This window comes from Sinohyriopsis cumingii, chromosome 3 (genome assembly GCF_028554795.1).
Source record: "Sinohyriopsis cumingii isolate HCF-2022 chromosome 3, ASM2855479v2, whole genome shotgun sequence".
In the NCBI taxonomy this organism is placed as follows: Eukaryota; Metazoa; Mollusca; class Bivalvia; order Unionida; family Unionidae; genus Sinohyriopsis; species Sinohyriopsis cumingii.
In genome coordinates this window covers 108759959-108784769 of record NC_142963.1, presented here as the reverse complement: position 1 = coordinate 108784769, position 24811 = coordinate 108759959, and the positions used below count along the sequence as shown (strand labels likewise).

Here is a 24811-nt window from a genome sequence, read left to right as displayed (position 1 = left end):
GGTGGGTTGCAAAAACGTGGTCCAAATTATAATTTTTTTCGGGATCTATTTAAATTTTATTGCCATGGATGCCATTTTCAGTCGAACGCTGACAGTATATTGGAACAACGTAATTCATACAATTGAGTGAATGGAAATTGTTGCTTCGTTGTGTGACATGGATGCCCATAAAATAATTTCTCGTGAGAATCACTTTAAAATCTCGCGTTTATTTTCCGCCTCTTTCTTGTGTTTGGTGATTATACAGTTATAACATCCTGTTGCTACAAATGATGTGACAGTTCCAAGTCACTTAAGTTCAACTCTAGGCTCCACACTCACTTGTAACCCTATGTATTATGATAACATCAGTGAAGAAACAGATGTGCATGTGTTTTCCATGTTTGGGAGAGTTGTAATCTAGCCAATAAAGTAGTTAGAGCAAACCTTTATTTTGTGTTAATCATCAGAACATAACATTGGGGTGCATCAATTTACGTACCAGCGATGATTTTTAGACCAAACCATTGTTTTGTGTTAATCAGCAAAATATAACGTTGCAGTGCATCAATTTACGTACAGTCAACGACTTTTATGCGTCCAGTTGGAAAAATGAGTATTTGACGCATGACGCATGGGTAGATAAAACACTGCAATGGCCATCTTGAAAACTGTTATGGGTACCTCCCCATCTTCCCTTTGATGGTGGTGGAGGATATATTAATGTGAGGCTATTGTAAAAAGACTACTTGATTGATGATAAACATAGTGCCAATCTGACATCCAAATTTGCCACCATATAAAATGTTTTTTCTGCTCTAATTATAACATGGTTTTTAAAACTGCCCTTTTGAAGATCCTATTATGGCTACACCTCCTTGTAAAAAAAAATCTATTGCCATTGGGTTTTCACTAAAATTCTTAGTGTCCCATTGGTCTTAGTTGAAAATTGTGCCCCTCTGACATCCAACAGTGTCATCATGACAGCTCTGCCTCCTTGAAAATCTCATTACTACTTAAATGGGAAGTCCTCAGGACATGGGTTTTTCACCATATTTGTGATATCTAGTTTGACCAGAATAAATATTGTGCCAGTCTGACCTCAACTATGTCCACCATGGAAGCCATTTTTCTGATATGATTTTAACACTGCATTTAAAACAAAGAAATAGTCTTGACTTGAATTCCTGCAACTTCTTTTTGGACAGTACAACATTGGACCCTTGAAGGGTTTTGTGTAAATATGTATTGTTCCTTATATGATACAATCACAATTAAACATACCTTTTTTCCCTTTTTTTTTTCAGATTTTCATCATTCATTTGTCATAATGAAGAGATAGTCACATGACGTTAACAACTCTCAACAAGTTTGGAAAGGAATTTTTTTCTTCCAAGTACAGATCTTTGACCTGTTGTCCGATTTTATTAAAAGGACCATATGTTCAGTGTTGATTTGCATCTTTACTGTGATTTCATGATTGTCCATTAAGTGTCTTACTTTGCTGATTTTCTTTTTCCCGCTATTCCAAAAATTAAGGAACCAATCAATATATGTCTCTTTGAAAAATATATGGATTCCCCTCCCCCTACTTTTATTCCATCCAATGCTTAAACATGAATTACTAACAAGAATGTCCTACTCTTTTAAAGCACAAAAATGTATGCCCGCAACTATTACAGAACATTTTATTATATTTTGCTAGTAGCTGGTGTGAACATTTGATCAGTGTCGTTCATATCATTTTTATTGAGACTGCATTTGTGAAAGTTTGACATAGCAATCACTTTGACATAAATATATGCATGCCATATCCTAGATGAACCCGTTTTAAAGTCGTATATTTGGGTTTATAGGTCTGCTCAATACCAAAAAAGGGTTTCATTTATTACATTTTAAAACCTATTCAGCACAAGTTAACCTCTTGTACTGGCCTGTTCAGATTCACTGTATAAAGGTGTTGCAACTTGCACATAAACTGTTCTAGAACAAACGTACAACACTGATGGAAATGTTCTTCAACACTTATGATCATCTTGATGAATAACATCCATACATTTTTTTTTATTTTTACATCATTTTTTCCAATTTGGTTATAATTGTCAGAATTTGTGTTGTCCGTATGCTTTGATGTGTATAATATTATGAATCATTATCATGTGTCAGACTTGTTTATGTTCGATCATTTGTAGATGATCTGAGAGTATTTTTGTCATAAAGGGAGCTGCGGTAGCTTAAATGGTAGATCATCGAACTTCAGATCCATTGGTTGTGGGTTCCATACCATCCCGTGTCAGCTGCCTCAGTGTGTCCTTGGGAAAGGCACTTAGCTCCCATTTTCTCGGCATGATTTAGCCAATAATATGTTGAAAGTGCCGTTAAAAGCCAAACAGCCAACTTTGTTTTAAATGGACATGTACATCATGCTTTTAAATTTAATATACTTTCCAATTATGGGTCTCAAATCGAACAACTTTTAGCACTGCTTTCTGTTTGTTTAGATGTATTTATATCAATTGTAATCACACTTCATGATCATTAGTATTTGTGGTCATAAAGTTTCTATTATTTCTAAAAATGATTTTGTAACTTTGGTCCCTTGCAATAATGAACTTTATCTTTTTTTAAAAAAAGGATTCCTGGCTATATAAAACATTATCTTTCTGAACATCATCAGAATTATCAATTTATCCAAATCACTTGTAGATATCCTCCAAGCTGAAATCCAGTTTGTTTCTGTTAAGAGCTCTGGTAAAAGAATTAAAGAGATCCCTCTGTGTATGCTTGTACTCAACATGTGTTGATTTTTAACATGAATTCCTGCATATTATTCATTATTGCAAGGACTACAGTGTATTTAAATAGTATTGCTTCACTCAAACGCTTGCTTGCCCACATGTGCAGATAAGAGAAGGTCATCTCGGATCTTGAACCAAAATTTGATGTTTACCTTTCCCCTTGACAAGAATCTGGCTTTTAAATATTAGAAACAGGCTTCATTTATCCATGTCTCCATATTATGTGAATGGCGGTTTTAGTGTGACACCATCTTTTATCACCTGATGTAGATGGGTTTTTTGTTTCACATCAGAAGTTTTTATGTCTAATTTTTTTATATAAAAAATGGAAATATTCATGTTCTCATCATAAAAAATATTTCACAAGTCATGTATGATTTTAAGATGTATGGTGCAGTGGATAAAAATCTTGTGTGTAATTAATACGTAATAAAAAAGTATTCACCAGTTAAACTATTCATGTATGTTGTTTGTTGTACTTTGTCCATCTTAATCTTAAATTGTCTCTGTAGGTATTATTTTGGATGTTCAACTTTGGAATCAAGTCCAACAAAATTTTGTAGAATTCCTGATCACCAAGCTGTGCCAGTTTCATACTGACATGGGTCTTTGTTCACTAAAGAACATCTTGTGAAGGTCTTGCATGCAAAACAGTTGTTCAAATGGCTATGTTTAGAGTTAAAGGCATCAGCTTGAGTGTTAGCATCAGCCATGTCTTTTCGCAACTGTGGCATCCAAATTTTAGCTCTACCTCGCAAACAGTGAAACTACCTATCCACATTAATACCAAAGTCATCTAAAAATGTGAAAAATAGACCAGTTGGCCCATATTTGCAAAACTGGCATCTTGTGTGTCATTGCATAAATCTCTTGTAGAATAATTCCCAGGAAAAATAGAACCTGACTGTGTTATAGACCAAACTGTGTTGTAAGCAACCAGGTCAGTTAGCTGAAGAAAATGATGCATGTACCCAAACAAAATTGTGGTGTGTGTAGATAAAAAATGCGGGTACAAAAATTGTGCTTCATTGGCATAGTTACCATCTTAAATTGATGCATATTTAAGAGATATACACCAGTAGTGAAAACAGAAGGCATATATAATATTTACGATATTCAGAGAACCACGCACTGGTGCATATACGTGTATACTGTTTATATTATCATTCTAATGTATAGCATGAATAGTTTCAACACCGTGTACTTGCCCATGAATCTCATCACATACATGGAATCCACAATATGCGATTCCATAGAAAATATGCACCCATTTTCAGTAATTTTGTCACAGGTCATATAAATATGATTCAGTGGGAAAGAAAATAGCACAATCATGTAATGAATGATGAAGCACATTTACTTCTAAGTATGTCCCATTTGTGAATGCATATAAAATTTCAGGATCCACACCTCGATCGTTTTGTAGTATTCATATGCGATCTCTTCCCCAAAATGATAATAAACTTCTTTTTTTTTCTTCATACTTTTAAGAAAGTTTTTTTTGTGTGTGTGTATGAGAAAATATACGTATATGAAATTTTGGGAGCCACACCACAACCATGTTCTATCCAAATTTGTGTTATAATGGAGTGTGCTATAGCAGGGTCACACTGTGCTTGATGGTTACAAGATGACTTGTTAAAACGTCATTCTGGTTTTGGAAACTAAAAATGCTAATATCAATTTTCACCGTTTAAAAGGTCAGGTTGGCAAAGTACCAGCAAGGTCAAGTTGATTCTAGGAGATCTTGCACATAAAATTTGAAATGTTACAGGATGTAGACTGCTTTTCTTAATAAAATTCTTTTCTCGGACATATTCAAATCAAAGGTAGGTACTTGGTAATGTTTAAGATTATAATTTGTTGTTCACCCATGTCAAAATCCCATTGCAGATTCGAAATAGACCCCATTTACAATGTGTTTCAGACAAGTTGCCGTTCCTGATATTAATCACTAAAAATCAAAATGAGGCTATTAATGCTGGGTTAATGTTCTTCTGATCAATGTTGGAAAGTCTGAATAATATCATAACATTATGTACTTGTAATGTTGATAAACAAATATGAGCATTCAGAATATATAGATAAATACTATTGAATAATTAACCCATTTCTTAAATTTAAAATACAAAACGTCCAAGCAAATGAAAAATAACACTCAGAAATTGGTCTTATACTAAAAATTCATTTTAGAATTTATCTCATTTGAGCAAGCTGTTATGAAGTTTTCATATTTGTCAGATCATGTTTAGAGGTAAATACAAATCAGCTATCAAAGCTTGTTTACAAATATGTAGTTTAAATGACCTTAAGTTGGTAGAAACACAATTACTATCCTTGCAGATTCAGAAGGAAGCAATCCATCTCCACTCTTTCTGCTGAACTTAAATTTCAGATAAAAATTTTCCTTAGTCCTATTAGGTAAATACCGATTTAACAGATTCAAGCCCTGAAAATTTCTACATAAACCCATTTTCAGAATCCTCAATCTGTCTGACAATTATCTCAACAATTTTTGTTTAAAATAACATTGGTTTGGTATTGTAATATAAAATGTGCAATAGTTTTGGTAGTTTAATTGAAATAACACTCAGTAGTTTGATATTTTAATTTAAAATGTTCTTTTAGTTCTGGAATTTTACTTTAAGAACCAGTCTGCTATAGTTTAGGTATTTTAGCTTAAAATGGCATGATTCTATACTATTTATATTTTAATTTGTACAACAATATTCTATACACAAATGAGGTCTTTGTTCCTTAAAACTTTAATCTCACCGATATGCCTTTCAGCACAAAATGCAAATACAATCTTGTCAAAATTTGTTCATCACTATTTTTGCTTTCTCTACGTGATAAATTCATTTAAATCTCCAGTCTATTCAGCATTTTTGGTGTGCCAAAACATTGTGAAATGTTGGATGTCAATATGACCCATTTTTTTTAAACTGCAAGTTTTCCAGCAAATTAAGGCATATATATGCAAATACTAGCATGGTTGTTGGTCCGCTGACATTACCATTATTCAGATTTAAGAATTTTGATTGCTTGAGGGTTAAACACTGTATATGGTCATGACTATAATTACTATACTTCTCATTCTGAGTCTCAGCAATGAGTGCCTCGTTTTGTAATTTTGAGATTGGGATCATCTGAGCGTTATTTTTAGCATTTTGAAACTGGTCTTTTATGACCAATCTGTCATCTAGTTTGGCTAAGTATGGTGGATATTGTGCAAATCCTTTTATTACTACTGAATGGATGGTCATCCTGACGTGTTGTCTTCACTGAAATAGTTCTTGTAACATCTGATTTGACCTGAATGACAACCCTCTGGAAAGTCTTGTTACTGCTACTCTTTCCGGATGGATGGTTGTGTTGGGGTTTTCCCTTTTTTAATGCTTAACTAAGCTTGGGATAATAATGGAGCTGACTGCCAACATATCTTGTGTTTGTAAGAGTTTTAACCCCAGACATGACTGACTTTGGGGTAAAGACAAAGATTCATTGCTACCATTTTTTTACATTCCTGAGTATATGAACATGCTGTCCTCTAGATGTACAACAGATCAGATTTGACCAACTTGATAGCACATTAATTTTAAGGTCAGGTCTTGACCTAGGTTATTGCTGGCATGTAAGAATGACAAAACAAACATGTGGGAAGGATTTTTGTCAAATCCAGTTTGTAGATATATTGGATGAATATACTAAATGACGTCGACTGTTTTTCAGGAAAATGCTATAGCTTTAACCCAAGTTGTATCTGGATATTGAGACAAGGTCCAAAGCCATTACTGAATCTGTAATGCACTTCCAGAATCTTCTTGTTTTTAAAAAATATGTTATGGTTTATATGCTAACGAGTTAAAAAATATGAAAAAGGACAAAAAGAGAAATGGACTTGGTGTTCTGGAATTACTTTTCTGTCAGTAGGGATCGGTTCATTTGAAGGACTTTTGTTTGTTTTGGTTTTTTTTTTAAATGTTGACACTTTTTACTTGCAGTGCAAGAGATATTTTTTTTTTCTTCAATTCCCTTGCTTATTTTTTTTTAGTACTTGTTCACCCTTCTGTTTTGTTTGCACCTTTGCAATTCTAAAAATGAAAAGCATGAAGGATATTTTAAAAAAAGTACAGAAAATTACTCGGTCATTTCATTAATCAATTTATAATTTCTTGCCCGATTGTCACCAAGGGGTCTCTAACACTCGTGTTTCAAACCAAATGAGTTTCTTTACTAACATGTCCATCATATTTGCATGGGCAAGTCTTCTCAGGGGGGTGGGTTTCCCAGGTTCTTCCTCCACCATTAATACTGGCCACCATGCATAGCCTATCGTGTGCTGAAAAGTGGCGTTAAACCCCACAACAACAACAACATGGGCAAGTCTCTTTTTGCAGACAACATGAGTGATTTTGTTATCTTCTGTGATGTGTGTTGAGTAATTCTGTAAATGTAACTTGCTTCATCTGTTTGAACCCATGTAACTTGGCTTGCCTTTTTTTCCTTCTATTTATTTTTCTCTTATGAGAAATATTAAAGCTAAACATTGCAAATGTTGGATACAGACAACATAATTTTACCTTCTATTCATCACTGAAAAGGGACTTTTCTGGAAGTTCCATTTCGTTTGAAAATTGAACAAGATGATTGTACTTGGACCCCCTTGAGACAGTGAGGTTAGGAACGATAAGTCACTCAGTTTTGTGCACTTTTTATATATCTTTGCTGCTGTCTTGATTAAAATGGGTATGTGGGGGTACAAACTGCCTGGAGGGTGTAGGGAATACTATGGTTTGATTGCTTTTATGCAAATTGGATTTCTCAAATTGCTGGAGGAAATCATATCTGGTCCTTTAAGCTTTTGAAGTAACCCATGAATAGATTGGGTTCTGTAACAAATTACTAAAAGTATACCTTTGAAATAATGTTATCAAAATTATATGAAACTGGTGTGCTGAGGTTCATGAGAGTTGAATAGCATAGTATGCTGTTACTTCAGGATCGAAAGATTTGCATATTATAGCTTTAAAAACAGAAGATCTCTTTGTGACATTGATACCATTGTCACAATCTTAAATCATCCTAGTTACATCAACATTGTGCTTTTAAACCGACCAGTAGTTCTTTTCTCAGGATGGATTGCATATGGTCAGCTGATGGGTTATTTCATTCATCTATAAAATTACATGTACCATGCTGCCTTCTGTGCTATCTGTTTATGGCAATGGATTGACCTGATTAAATAGTGCACAAACACAAAAATGGGTTATATATTGTCAGTGCTAAGAACTAAAATTGAACAAAACAATTAGTAATAAAACATACTTCAACCAGTTTAATGGGAATTGCGATAATATCCGCAGTGTACGAGGGGCAGTGGTATCGATACTTTCAACAAGTCATACTTTTATATGTAGGAATTATTTTCCTTACCAGCTGTGATAGACCGCTCTGGTGGCCTAGTAGTTAGAGCGTCTGCCTCAGATGCGGGAGGTCGTGGGTTCGATCCCCAGCCGAGTCATACCAAAGACTTGCAAAAATGGTACTAACAGCTGCCTCGCTTGGCACTCAGCATTAAGAGGTTAGTGTTAGGACTGGTAGGCATGGTGTCAGGATAATGTGACTGGATGGGACATCAGGCTACATGTCTGTGACATGATGTCCCAGTGCTAGGTATCACTATAAACTGCCACACAGCAGACATCGTAGCGATATGACTGAATAATTGTTAAAGCTATGTTAAAAATCCAAATCACACACACACATACCAGCTGTGATATCAGATGAATTTGCTGAACATCAATGCTTATTTTATACATCATTTAACATTTTTTTAATAATTTGTCTGGAGTACTGTCCATAATGGGATTTTCCATAGAAGACATCATGTGAAATTAAAACTGCCAATCTGACATTCCACAGTAGCCAGCTTCAAAATATTGTTGCACTTCTCAATGGATGGTCATATTGACAAAAGGTTTTCACACAGAAAAGACTAGGCTCAGGGTGGTCTAAGGCATTTGCTTTTATAGAGCCCTTGCACATCTTGCCCATGTCCATGGAAGTTCTTGCAATGGTGTAAAAGACTAAAAACAATTGGAAACAGTTCAATCACATCAGTTGTCCCAGCATTAAAAATGATCATCAGATTAATGCTTATACAACTAAGGGTGGCATGTTTTGAAGAATTCGATTTCAATAAATATTGAACCGTTTCCTCCCTCCCCACTCATTTTGGTGACAAGGGGAAGCTCTCTTTAGACAAAATAACTGGCCACATTTCTGCATGGGGTTTTGTTTAATTTTGATCTGATATTGGGCAGACTACATTCACATTCCCTTTTTTTAATTAAAGAATGTGTTAGTCCTTTGCTTCACCCTTTTTATAAACCCATATTATAATGCGCGTTTGTCCATTTATTGTGACCATCTAATTTCAACACAATAAAGTTGTTCAACATCTACAGCTACCAAGCTCTGTGGATGACTTGCACTTAGTTAAAAAGAACCCTATGGATTTTGGGGTCAATGACTGAATGAATAAAAATTTCTATGCAATAGCTTGTCTACCAGTTATCAAACTTTGTGGATGGCTTGCAAACTGGGGTAAGAAGGAACCCTATTGATTTTGGGGTCCAGAAGATAAGGTCAGTGTGAGGAGTGTAAAAAGGGTTCTGCACAATACTTGGGGTTCTGCACCATCTACTGATTTTGGGTGTTGAAGGGTCAAAGGTCAAAATGACATAAAAACAAAAATGGTTTCTGCATAATTACACTCATATGTGATATGTCTTACACTCATACATCACTTTTGTGAATGGCTTAGTTTGGGAGAAAAAGAAGCCTCTAGATTTTGAGGTCAAGGGTCAAAGTCACTGAATGAATAGGGAACAATATTTAGTTTACACAGGTCTATTAAAACATTGAGCAGGTTTATAATAGGCTGTTCATGATATTTGTTTAAATTTTTATACGTGAATTGTTGGCATGGATCAAGTGTGATTTGGATTTTTTACATAGCTTTAAAAAAAATTAAAACATATCACTACGATGTCTGCAGTATGGCAGTTTACAGTGATGGCTTGCACTGGGGCATCATGCCGCAGCATGATGTCCCACCCAATCACATTATCCTGACACCAGGCCGACCAGTCCTAACACTAACCTCTTAATGCTGAGCGTCAAGCAGGGAAGCTGTTTAACATGAAAGGGCAAGATAAATAAATAATTGGGCTTTTGATGTACCAAGACTGCATCATTATATGTAAAACTAAATAGCTGCATTCTACTTTTCTTTCATTAATTCATTTTTATATGGCCATCACATGCTGAGCATACAATGTGATATCCATCTGTTTTCAATCTAGTAGCCCCACAATAACTGAAGTTGTCCACATCTTCATTTACCAAACTCAGTTCAGGATCAAATACTCAATGGTCGTCAAGGTCACTGTGACTGAAATGGTTCCAGTTCTCCATCTAACATTTGTAAACTATGTGGTGGCTTGTACATGGAGTAAGAAAGAACCCTGTTATTTTAATAAAGTTTGGCGTTGCTGAATAAAATATAAGGCTATGTAAATTTCAGTGATCTACATAGAGGAACATGGAGCAGGTGTATAATGTGCACATTTACAGTATTTTTGTTCATTGTTTCAATATTTTTTATCAAATAATTCTGTAAATTTTTGTAGCTTTGATAATTGATTCCCTTGGAACCTATGTACAAGATTTATACTATTAATTTTGCTTAGTATTTTTTAAAAATAGTCAAGCGAGATATGGCAAATATTGGGATAGAAATACCATATTTTGCCTTTTCTGTCCAGGAAGTGGAAAATGTTGCTGAGAAGCTGGTTGTTGCAACTTGGTTTGAAATATAAACAAAGTGACACAGTTTGGGGCCCCTGATGGCAATCGGGTTAGAAATTGCAAATTGATGAATGAAAGACCGAGTTTGGTACAAACTGCTGCAAGGTTAGGCCAATGCTATAGCATCTATATCTAAGTTTAATAATTAAAACTCCTTAAAAGTAAGATCATTAGCTTTGGGCTATATATAGTTTGGTCCCTGGTCAACTTGGAATATTTTAACAACTTATGAAATAGAGCTTCAATTTGCTTTACCTCTACTGGTCATACACCAATTTTATGGGCTAGTCTGTTGTCCATCGTACATTGGTGCAAGTTTGTTATTGTAACTACTGCTAGTCTACTTGGAGGATTGTCTTGAAACCTTGCACATCCACATTCCGTGCACAGTCTAGTTAGTCCTAAATGATAATGGTGCTCATCAGACATAAAAATCTTTATCACTAATCCTCCTTAATGGATGGTCACACCAACAATGGGGTTTTCACTAAAATACTTAGCATGTCTAGCTGATTCCAGAATGAAAATGGTTAAAATCTACTGACCAATATTGCAACCAGTAGCCATCTCAAAAATCATGTTGCTATTCCTCCTGAATGGATGGCCATATCAACATGGGTTTTTCACTAACAGATATTGTGATATCAAACTGGTCCTGAATAAAAACTGACAATCTGATTTCCAATATGGCCACCATGGTAGTTATCTTGAAAATCTTATTGCAACTCAACATGAACAGAAACTCGTATTGACTAGTTTTCACCAGAAGACTTCTTAACATGTCCAGTTGGTCTTAGTAGTCGTGTAGTTGCTAATCTTCCAGAATAGATGGTCCTATCAACATGTGGGTTTCACTTTAAGACCTCTAATGATGTCTATATAATAATGGTGCTGATCTGATATCCAATGTGGCCATCATAGCAGCCATCTTGAAATTCTTGTTATAGCTACTCCTCCTGGATGGTCATATAACCATGGGGTTGTTACTAAAAGGCTTCGTAAAATGTATACTTGGTCCTAAATGAAAATGGGGCTGCTCACACACTGAATAATGCCACTACAGTTGCTATCTTGAAAATCTTGTTGTAACAAAGCAACTCCTTCTGAATGGAAGGTCATATCAACATGCAGTTTTCAAGAAATGAAAATGTTTTGATCTGATGGCCACTATATCAGCCATCTTTAAGTCCTTGTTATTTATGCAAGTCTTGAATGGAAAGTTGTATTCGGAAAATATTTTCTCTATTCCTTTTCAAAAGGAAGGCTGCATCAACATGGGGTTTTCACCGATAGACATCTTATAATACCCAATTGGTCCTAAATGAAAATGGTGCCAGTCATACATCCAATATGGCTGTCACAATGACTGTCATGAATTCGTGTTGGCACCACTCTCTCTGAATGGATGATCCTTCTAATGAGGTTTTCACCAAAGACTTATAATGTCCACCTTGTCCTAAATTAAGATGATGAAGAGCTGATGTACGCATGTGCCACAGCAGCAAATTTGAAAATCTTGGTATTGATGAAGAATAGTTGAGATGGTTTGAATGCTCAGTAACGCAGAAATGGTCTTATCTTGAATTCATTGAAATTCTTTTCACCCAGTAGAGTGCCGTTACTTTGGGGGGGGTCTCTTGTTTTCTTGTCGTTTTATTTTTTTTTATTTTTCAGTCATGATAACAGTTAATAGACAATGTCAAGCAGAAAAGGAGTCAACATTTGATTTAATTTTTATTAAAAAATAAATTTTTTTACAATATGGAGCCAAAAGCAAACACCAAATTAGCTGTTGCACGATGCACTAGGAAAGCATGGTTTACTATGTTCCATTTCTTAATACACTAAATATTCTTAAGTGCCGGCAAATTATGATAAGCAGATTTATTGTTTTCTCATATTATTATTAAACATTGATAAATATAGAACAAAGTAGTTACATCTACAAATTAAAAAATTATACAACATGGATACCACACTGGATTTTAAAGTTTATAATGTGCAACAATTGTCAGAATGCAAATATTTATCAAAACTATCTTTGCCTTTTCCGTAAATAATGTAGTCTTCTGTTTTCTAGAAGTGTTATGAGCAATGGTAAATACCTCATCTTGATCACCTGCATGTTCTGGTGACCTTTGAATTAGCCAATGGAAATGCAGCTTTCATAAACCAATAATTTTCTCCATAAAGTCAATGGAGCTAAAACTGTCTTGTGTGGTCAACATACATGTACAAGTTTCTTTTGGTATTCATCTACAATTTCATTTTGAATTTCAAAGTAGGCATAGCCTCTTATCATCTTTCCTGTTTCCACTGGTAAACTGTAATTGGAAGGTCTTAAGGCCAACATTATTTTCAAAAATAAAAATCTGGCTTTCAGAACCATTTGCCATTGTCAAATTACAATTGTGTACAAAAGAGTTAACATTCATTCATTTGGAAATATATTTTTTTCATTAAATGTAGCTGAAAGGTTTCATCATATTCTAATGTATCCATGCATATAATTCATCTTCAATACATAAATAGTTCCTTAATATAAAATCCACTTTCACACAAGAAGTATTTGGTAACATGGCTGCAATTTTTGTTGCTCTTTAAAAATAGCTTTTGTTGCAACTCTAGTCACCTCCTGTACAAGTCGTCTGCTCTTGCTTAGTCGTCTGCTCATGCTTACACTGAAACTACATTGATATAAGCAAAATGGGAAGGGGGTCAGAACTCACTAGCGTCACTAGACTTCTATTCAATTGGAAGAAGTGTAACTGATATCAGCAGAGAGTACTGCCTTGGTCAAAGAATACCATTCTAATGTGATTCACATAAATTTGAAGTGTGGTTCTGAACAATATAGGTCAAGAAGTAGCAGGCCTCGGTTAGTGAATGAAAGGGATTACCATATGCTGGATATGACTGAAAAATTGTTAAAGCTACGTTAAACATCTAAATCACACACACATACACCATATGCTGGAAAGACTTGTGAAACAAAATAGATGGGACAATGAGTGACATAACTACCAAATTAAATATAAACAAGAAGGTTCCTGTTGCTGTAACAGGTCAACATCATTTACATCATGGATTTAAATACTAGTTTCCAGAAAGAAAGCTGCAGTAGAGAGAACAGATGGGTATTATCTGGACGGTGGGACAGTGATATTTTTGGCAAAATGGCAGATAGTTGATGGAAATGAAAAATATATATTTGTCAGAGTGGCAACCAGACGTGGTTCTTTCCAAGAACAATTGTCAATGTCAAGCATACCACCTTTCAGTCCCCCAAACTGATCAGGTTTTATCTACTCAAATGCAATTAATTCACAAAGCCTGATCAAAGTATGTTATAAGAAACTAAAAATATCATACAAAAATCATTTTGCTTCTTAAGAGTCACTATGACCTTGTTATGATGTTAGACTGTGACCACAAATTTAATAGTTTTTGCATCTGAATGCAAACAATTTACAGTTTGGTCAAGACAGCTGGTATAATACAAGTTGAGTAAGTTTCTGAAAGTAGTTTTCCTTCCTTCAGTCTGTGACCTGGCTTTTAACCTTTTGTACATGACATCCAAGGTCTCTTCCTGACCCCAAGTACAAGCCACCTAAAAACTGTGAAGAACTCTGATTACTGTTCAGAAATGAAATGTGGTATACACGGACTGTGTGCATGTACAGGGTTTAACAGCATATCAGCATACTGTCAGGACTAACTGGTGAACAGGAACATATGATATGCCCCACATTATGGCAGGCAAATGCAAATTTAGACAAACTGAAACTAATGCTATTTTGGAAAGGATATCTAATTTGGTCATGCATATCTGCAAACAAATATACATATCAAATTCCCTGTCAAGTGGATATTGCTAAACTGTACTAAGGTGTTTTGTCAAAGAATGAAATTCCCAAAAATCCAAACAGGAATACAATACTGACAAATTACTGTGATGGCTTGCAAACTGTAATTAGGTCTAAGTATCAACAAGAAGCTGGTAATAGCCCACATTTCAAGCCTGCCCTCAAGCTCATATTAAATTGGTATTGTACACTTAAAAGTTGAATTAATAAAACAAGTAACATGACCCTGTATAGTGTACAAGCCACATAAATACCATTATCATCATGGTTAATTATGGGTGTGGATGGATAAACATACTGATGCACATGCACACCAATGTGATTACTTTGTCAAGCTTTTGCCAAGACAGGCTGCAGAAAAAGGTATGCCAACCAATTTCATTTCATTACCTCAAGTGGTTTTCACTTCTTGTTGACCATAACATTTTGTCAACAAAAGTCTAAATTTACCCCCAAGAAGAAAAAAAGGCTGCAATGGCCCGAAAATCTAATCTAATATGGAAACAAATATGCCTATAACTTTTTATCTGTCTGCCTAATAGGATTATGCCAACCAGAATTTTTGTGAAAACAAGTCCAAGCAACCAAACTTGGAATAATTTAAACCAAAAAGAGAACTGCTGTAATGGCCTAAAAACTGAATCAGGTCCGCTTACATACGCCTAAAAATATAGTAGTAAAGAAGGTCAACATTAAGTGGTTTGTGCATATACAGATCAATATGTGACCAAACCAAGATACAAATACAGTTTTATGCATTTCAGTTGTTTACACTGTCTGAATGATGTATAACAGCATCATCAAACAATTGGGAGGAATGGTAAACGTGTTTTTCTGTGGAAATGCCTAAGCTACACACCTAATTCTGAAGAGAACAAAAGGGATGGGCTGTTTTGTGATGTTGGGTTCAATGTGGAGATTACATACCCTTTTCCCAGAAGTAAATTTGTTATAGAAAGAAAGGAAGATAGTGTGCTAAAAGAAAAGCTGTTGAAGACCAGGCAGCATGACACACTCAAACACACATCATACCTACTGCAGAACAACTGCATGTCTACTATGTTGTTGTTGTAGAGTTTAACGCCATTTTTCAGCACAAGATAGGCTTTACACGGCAGCAGTATAAATGGTGGAGGAAGAACCTGGGATCACCCCGTAAAGAACAACCGACTCACGAGAAGCTAATGGCAAGCTTTCTCACATTGAAAGAACCCCGAGACTCAAACCCATGCAGACAGAGGTGAGATGGCAATGATCTGTAATGGTGAACACTTTAGACCACTTGACCACATGGGGCTCCCTTGTCCATTATGAATGATGAGGAAAGATTGAGGATGTTTGTTACAAGTTATGATGTAATTATATTATCAATTATATAAAATAATAAGCTTTACCATACAATACTAACCAATGATATACTGATATTACCAACTGAATAAAATTAGAACTGTGGATGCATTAACTTGTCTCCTGAATAGAAAGTTTTAAAATATTCTATTGATACTGTGTGGAATAACAGATTTTAGGAAACAATGTATACATTGAGACAGAAATTTAGAATATATCTGAATGCTTAATGCTGTCATGCACTTAGGCCAAATAAATTTTCTTTTTTCTTTCTTACAAGACGAGTAATCATGACAAGTGACTGTTGCAACAAAATTTTCTTAAGTATTGTTATGTAGAAACAGATGAATCAATTTATTTTCGGGCTTCATTGTTGCCAAACTGCACACCCAAAAAATCCATTTGTGTAGTTTAGTAAAATCATCCACTAAAGACAGTACAATCTCTCGGCATGCCAGTACATTAACCAAACTGAATCCTTTGCCCTTCACATGAACTCGCCATTATTAATAAATGTTAGCCATATTGCTGCTGTCAACTTAAGATATCACCCTAAAAAATATGTATACTGTCCATGTAAATAATGCATTTCATGAACAAATATTCTAAAAACTATTATCTTTAATTCATTAGTAGCAGATATTATGACTTTGCAAAACCTCATAGGCCAAACAATGCTTGCTTTCAGCAAATTTTAAAATTTATGGATCACACTGTTTCTCACTCTTCCTCTCCGTTTGAGCTCTGATCTAAACAAGATCCATGCAGCTCTTAAATTTTTATATAATTTATAAAATGGACATAGAAATCTTACAAGATATTAATAAATGACAATATCTACAACATTTATAAACATTCTAAACAAAAACTGAATGACTAAAATATATTTAGTTTTGAACAGATTTTTTTATAAGATTCTAGCTATTGCATACAAACATACACATGTATGCACACCCACAAAACTGAGGCCACAAGTTTATAAATATGTGTAGGTTTGATATTTAAATTCACATTTATGTTCGAGTTATTAAATATGGAACTAAACCAAAAATACAATAATAACAGTTGTCCCAGTTGCTCTACTGGCTGAAAAGAGAGAATGGAGAAGACCATTTCTTTCATTCAACTGCTAAGTGTGGAAACCAGCGATAACAAGATTTTCAAGAAGGCTGCCATGTGGCCATATTGAATGTCAGATTGGCACCATTCATTTAGACATCTCCTGGTGGGTACTCCATGTTGATAGGGATTTCTATTTTGCAGATGTAGCAAAAATAAGATTTTATCATGGATGCCATAATGGCAACCTTTAACATCTGACTGGCACCATTCAATTAGACATCTCCTGGTGGGTACTCCATGTTGATAGGGATTTCTATTTTGCAGATGTAGCAAAAATAAGATTTTTATCATGGATGCCATAATGGCCACCTTTGACATCTGATAGGTGCCATTTCTATTTAGTACAAACTAGTCATGATAAGAAGTCGTTTGGTTAAAGCACATTGTCGATATCACCAGCCATCTAAAAGTAGTCATAGCATGATTTTCAAGATGGCTATAGTGGCAGTCATATTAGAAGTTAGATTGGCACCATTTTCATTTGCAACCAACATGGCATCATAAGATGTCTGTCTGTGAAAACTCCATGCTGATATGACCAATAATTTATGAGAAATAATGACAAGATGTTCCAGATAGCAATGAGCTGTGTCAGACATAAGAATTTATTTAATAAAACCCACACTGATAATAGCATCCATTCAGGAGTAGTTGCGATAAGATATGGAACTGCAGATCAACACTATTTTCATTTAGGAACAATCAGACATCATACAAAGACCAACCATTCAGGAGGATTACCTATAACAAGATTTTCAAGATGGCCACTGTGACAGTCCTACTGGATATCAGATTGGCACCATATTCATTTAAGAATAACTAGACATTATAAAATGTTCTATGGCGAAAACCCCATAGCAATATGACTTTCTATTCAGGAAGAGTAGATTTTCAAAAATGGCACTGTAGTGACCATAAAGGACATCAGAAAAGCCCCATTTACATTTAGGATCAACTAGGCACCACAAGCAGTTGTTTGGTTGAAAACTCCATGTTGATATGATATTCATTCAGGGGGCGTAGCTATTACAAGATTTTAGAAACGAGTACTGTAGAGGCCAAATTTTCGGTCTGTGTGGCACCATTTTCATTTAAGACCATTGGATGAATGTGTGTGATGAGTTTCATATAATGTTGTTTCTCCAAATAGTTGGGGCCCCAAGTGGTCTAAAGCGGTTACTGTTACGGACCACTGCCATCTCACCTCTGTCTGCGTGAGTTCGAGTCTCAGGCTCGGCTAACGTTGGTACATGAGAAAGCCTGCCAGTAGCTTCTCGTAGGTTGGTGGTTCTTCCCAGGGTTTTCCAGGGTTCTTCCTCCACCAATTATACTGGCCGCCATGTATAGCTTATCTTGTGCTGAAAAATGGCTTTAAAACCCTACAACAACTTCAACTTTCTCCAAATAGTTCAGGAGGATTAGGAATAACAATCTTGTGCTAAATGATTAATGGACAAACAAATGACAACATACCATGTGCTAAGCTCTTCTAGTCTACGACTAGTACATCTATGTCATAAAATTGTTGCATATACGATAAAAATTTACCACACCAAAAACATTAATATTATTAACATGATATACCCGCCCCATGTTTAATAGTCCTCTATGTAGGCACTATTAAGGCATAGTTGACTCTTTTGACATTGACCAATGGGTCTCAATGACCTGGACCTTTGGTCAAAGTATAGTCTTTAATTACTGTGTGTAAACCATTATTTTCTTTAGACTTTTTTGTGACTTACCATGAATGTATTCTCTGAGCTTTAGATCCCACAGTACAAAGTTTTCTTTATTACCCTAGTACAAGCAATCTACAAAGTTTGCTCATGTAAAACTCCCTCTAAAACAAAAGTTATTCTGCAAAAACCCTGAAATTTGACCTTTTGACACCAAAACAGTCCTCTTCCAGACAAGACCTCTACAAGCTTTGGTCAAAATACATGGTCTAACTAAACCATTTCTTTTCTTTCTGTCAGTGACCTTGACTTCTTCCTCCAAAATTAAAATACTTTCTTCTTCTCCACTGAAAGTAAGGCAAGTGCAACTTCTTCCATGGCATGATCCAGATATGCAACTTTTAAAGTCAGACCTATGATGTAAACAGGTAAATAAAACCAGGTCATAGGCCTTAGTTTGCACATGCATGGTGTAAGACATCCACAAACTTTGGCAAACTAACATGTTCTTGCAAAAAACATTCCTTTTGTTTCAGTGATCCCAAAATCAGCCAGCTTCTTCCTTACCCAAGTGCACAAGTTTTGTCAAGGTCTGAGATTTAGAACAAATGTTGTGCAGAAACCATTTTTTCTTCTTTAAGTCTGTGACCTTGATATCTGACCTTGAAACTGATAAGCCTTTACAATCAAAATTACATACCAATACCACAAAGGAAAAAACATGAGAAGAACTAAAGAAACTGTGAGCAAAAATCCTGTAAATACTGTAATACTGTATGACGGACTCAATTAGTGCTGTAAAACTGCACCATAATGACTAGATGGCACAAAAATGTTCACTATGGGCATATGTTCCTTAAATAGTGGTAACAATAATCATATGAACAGATGCCCTGTATGTATAGCAAAAGGAACATTCTCATCTCTTTCCAATGCAAGTTGAATAACATCAATTTAAATAAATAAACTTTGGGTATCATATTTGATACTCCTTTAATTGGCATGTTTTTGTCATATAAATATTCTAGCAAGATGTATGAAAAGATCTTCAAAAAAAACCAGATAGTTGCTGCAAATAGCATTTAAATATGTTTCATTTACCAGTGAAATAAAAATGCTTTAAAAAAAAAATGTAGTTTAAAGATTTTACTCTTCTTCATCTTTGTTCTGTCCTCCTTTTTTTGAGATGCCTAAACTTACTCAGCACTACACAGCCAGGATACCACTGATGTGCCATCAAACTTCATACCTACATACATACCTACATACATAAATGTAAGAGTTTATGAATATGAGGTTATTCCTTCAACATCTGATTGTCAAGTCTTTATTGTATTAATACAGTTCTTGTGATATAAAAACAAAGACTCCACCACACTTCAAACTGGCTTAAGTTGTTTTCAAGTATGCTGTGAAAAAGGTCTAGGGCATTACAACAACTGCATGTGGGTGTCTGCTGAAAAAGGTTTCATGGTTCTTTCAGGTAATATGACAAATGTTGATATAATGTGAGAGAAATGGGAATAAGGAACAGTAATAAAAGTAATGTCACATTTCAAAATAAAGTAATAGTAACAATCAATAAAAAAGAATAGATCCATCATGCACATTTTTGGCTAACCTACAACATATACTCGCTCACTTTCAAGTCCAACTACATACTGCACAGGCCCAGATCTGCCATCACATAATAAGCTAGTAGATCAAGGTCTATGCAGTTTGAGAGCAGTAATCAGTAGGACAAGCAGCATAGAACCTGAGCTACTGCTGCATTGTGTTATGGCAAGTTAGTGTCTACATTGCCTGTAGTTAGACTTGACTTGTACAAGAGTATCTATGGTATCTGAATGTCTAACACAACAGTGACTTGAGTACTTACGTTATTACACAACTATATAGCAACAAAACCAGGATATTTTAGCAGTATGACAGCACAGGAGAACATGCTTGGACCACAAAGTAAAATCTCGGTTGACACATGGGTTGGAAAAGGTTTATTTTGTTATTGATAAAACAAAGTCTGCACTTAAACCCTTGCTTGCTGTGGTACTGTATAAACAGAGTACTATGAATGTGAAATAAAATGGAATTTTGCACTTAAAATCAGAATCACATACACTTATCAAACATGCAAATATTTATAAATATATACAGTGGTCCCATTCTTGCACAGTCTCAGTGACTACCAGCTGCCACCTATGTCAGAATCCCATGGCACTGATGAGTTTGTGTTCAGAAGTACCTCTCTAACACACCCAGCATATCTGTGCAAAAATGTTAAAATTTACCCATAAAGAGTAATCAAATAATGGTGTTTACAGACAGAAATATCACAAATATTTGTTGAGTTCTAAATTTAACACATTCATGTTTGTTCCACAATGCTGATAAAGCAACTTTAATCCATACAAAGAGGTAATAAATCAATTATCCTTACTGCTGTGTGTTTCTTAATTGTAACTTTGAGAATTATTGACTAACAGTGATCATCAATGAAGTCAAGATGACTAAAATGACAAAGCTTACTGCTGAGAAGTACAGAATTATTCAGCTCAAGTCTGCCTGACATCCAGTCACCAGAATGAAACCAGTCACGTGAAAACCTCACTTCCTTTGTAAACACTGAGTATCTTTCTGCGATAAAAATACAAACTGCCAGTGAAGGAATAAGTTGTTGCAAAAAGTCAAATTATGTCATCAGACATACTTATTTTAGAAAAAAAGGTGAAAACAATCTATTTAAATGAAAAGACAGAGCATCTTTTGATCACTATTGAGAAATCTGATGTCATCAATATTTAAATAAACAACTTCAATATACATTCAACTGCAGTGGGAATTAATGGACAAGGACAGTTAAAGCCTATATTTTATTGATAACATGGTAAAACCAAAAATCAGGATTATTCACATTTATCTTAAATAACACTGGTAACAGTTTTATTACACCTATTCCATAACATTACTGTGATTTTTAAAATAAAATATTTCATTCTTAAAAACTGCCTTTCATACTTTATATGTAGTTATTAATCACATCTGTGTGCCCGCAAGACACATTCATACTGTAGAAGGAGTGGTTTTATAAGGGGACCAGTCTTTTCTTTTTGTATCTATATTTTTCTATCAATCCTTGAAAACAAAATTATGACAAACTACAAACCTTAAAACATGTAATCATCTTTTGATAACTGACACTTTGTTTCATTTGTGAATCAGATAATTAGATATGAAAAAATATTGTTACAGAGACAATTTTTCTCATGCAAATTATTTAAATGGAAATCAATGGAATTTTATGTCAACACTGAAAACAAAATAACAGAATCCTGGCATAGATATATGATGCCAAGATTTCCTTTGTCGTCGGAATCAGCTGAGCTTCAAATCCTATATCAGTTGATGTTTATATTATGAAGCCAATTAGGATTTCCCGACACAGCTGTAATATACCATATGCACCAAGGTGAAACTGAAATGATAAGAAAGGCTTATGATTGACTGACCTTTGATACAAACAATTTATTACAGTACATCTGCCTTTCAAAAATCAATCTCAGAAAATAATGACATACTGTCTCTGAATATTTTGGTGAAAGCTTAACTGTGTAGTAATATTACTCATATCTGACAGTATTTTAACTTGTCAACCACATACACAGACAATATAGAGAAAGCTAACCTGAAGCTTTCATCCTCACACTATGGACTTCATCAGCAGATTGATTTAATCTCTGTTGTATAAAGAAGACCAAGTTCAAGCTTGTCTGAAGTATCATGGCACATTCACAATGTCTGCCCTGGCCATTCTGTAACTTGGAACTTAGTAAAAATCCTAGCTCGAGAACAAGCCTAGTTTGAGCAGGGGGTTTTAAGGAATCAATCAACATTTGTGTCCACAAACTAACACTGAACAGGGACAGGGGATGTTACAACCTGCCACATATCTGGGACAATCTGTTAACATCACTCGCCATTCCACCAAGCAATGTTAACAGTCAGTAGAGATTAAATCAGTCTGCTGATGAAGTCCATAGTGTGAGCATGAAAATTCAGGTTAGTTTTCTCTATATTGTTTGTCTATATGCTTGAAAAGTTAAAAATACTATCAAATATAAATACTGTGTTGCTGTATTTCAAACTTGTAAACAGGTATAATGATCTGGCCACAAACCAACTGTGATGTTAAAGTGACAAGGAATATTCATTTCTGCAGACTGTAAGTGTTAAATTTTACCAGGGACATAATTTTTTTATTCAGAATTTATTTATTAACTTTAAAATGTTTAAAGTACCATTAAAAATGTTATCCACTGAACAAAAACAAACAGAACTGATAAAAATTTGTAATGTTTTTATAAGTATTACGCAAATTAGATGCCTTGTAGGGCATTATATGTTACATCACAATGTTTGTGATATTTATCATTTGAAATACCATATGTACTAGCTTTAAAGCTGATATTCCCCCATGACATGACTTTGCAGGGGTGGGGGTGGACTTAAAAGTACAATATCTTCATATCTGATCATTCTGAATTAAAATTAGAGCTTGTCTTCTTGATGCTAACTTGCCATTATTTCTTTACTATACTTGAAAATGCAGTTCCATACTATAATCAAACAAAACTTTTTTCCTTAGGGACTGAATTACACTACTTGACCATCTGGAGTCAAAAGTACATAAAATATCCATTCTGCTTTGACTTTTGATCATTCTTTCATCTGGCTGCTGAAGGTTACCCATAGGTAAATTACACAGATTTGACAAAGATGATGTGGGAATGATGTGGGATATGCTCTCGGTGCATGTATTACTGATGTAGAAATCAAATGAATGATATTATGTCATCAGCAAATGGTTAATCAGTTTACATTTTGTAAGTCTCTGTTTATTCTATTTACCTACTTAACACTAAGTAAAATGGCAAATTATAATGAAATATATGTATACTTGCCAACATATATGTAAAATACATTGTTTTTTATTTCCTAAAGATGGCTTAATGTATCTTTCAGAGTAAATACTGTACTGAAGACCATTCAATCCACATTTTTTCAGTGGAACCAATTTTCATGTGCATATTCAATTTAACTTTCAAAGGAAAGATGAAATGGGGTGGTGGTAATTGGGGGATGTGGCATAGACCAAAATCGCTCTTACTTAATGTCCAACAACAGTTCATCAATTTTCCAGACCTCAAATTTATATCAGGCCTTGACAAATCCTCAGATATGCTAGAAACGTGATTTCTTACCAACTAAAAATTGCATAGAAAGTTAATTTCTTATAATAAATGCTCAAAAACAGCTGTCACCTCATACTAGTCTTATGATGTGCAATTATAACAGTGGAGAAAAGCCTTGGAGCTAATAGAAATGGTGTATTGTAGAACAAAATAGGGAGTTAGTTTTATGCCTTAACCAAGTGTAGTGCAGACCATTCAATACCATGGGTAATGAGTGATTGCCAATAAACAGTGGAGACAAGCCTGAAGACAAATAATAAACTACATGAAATATGCTCTTAACAGATGGAAACAGATATTGATACGACTTAGTGTTATGTGATGTGATGTGATTTGGGTTTATAACGTAGCTTTAACAATTTTTCAGTAATATCGCTACGATGTCTGCAATGTGGCAGTTTATAGCAACGTCTAGCACTGAGGCATCATGCCGCAGACATGTAGCATGATGTCCCACCCAGTCACATTATCCTGACATGAATCCAACCAGTCCTAACACTAACCTCTTAATGCTGAGCGCAAAGCGAGGCAGCTGTTAGTACCATTTTAGACTTAGTATTAATGTGCAGCAAAAACTGAAAATAAGATATTTTATTGCAACAGAAGACAACTCCACTCCATAAACTTAAATGGTTCAACAATGTTGTTCTTGTTCTTATAGGCTTTAACACCATTTTTCAGCACAAGATAGGCTATACATGGCAGCCAGTATAAATGGTGGAGGAAGAACCTGGGAGAACCCCGGAAAGAACCACCAACCCACAAGAAGCTACCGCCAAGCTTTCACACATATCCACAATGGCTGAGCCCAAGAACCAAACCCATGCAGACAGAGGTGAGATGGCAGTGATCTGTAATGATGAGCGCTTTAGACCACTCAGCCACTCGGGGCCCCC

General features: G+C 34.9%; 2 protein-coding genes across 5 annotated transcripts in view; one reads left to right on the top strand and one right to left on the bottom strand.

The window, feature by feature from the left end:
• Window positions 1–3235, top strand: part of LOC149803522 (uncharacterized) — an 88772-nt gene extending 85537 nt beyond the window's left edge. For all 4 annotated transcript variants that reach the window (XM_089953281.1, XM_089953279.1, XM_089953280.1 and 1 more), the window contains one exon: window positions 1287–3235. The gene's annotated coding sequence lies outside the window, so the exon portion shown is untranslated. The remainder of the gene's footprint in view (window positions 1–1286) is intronic.
• Window positions 3236–12373: 9138 nt separating this feature from the next.
• LOC149803521 (uncharacterized) overlaps window positions 12374–24811 on the bottom strand; it is a 77377-nt gene continuing 64939 nt past the window's right edge. The window contains exon 12 of the mRNA XM_089953275.1: window positions 12374–22138. The gene's annotated coding sequence lies outside the window, so the exon portion shown is untranslated. The remainder of the gene's footprint in view (window positions 22139–24811) is intronic.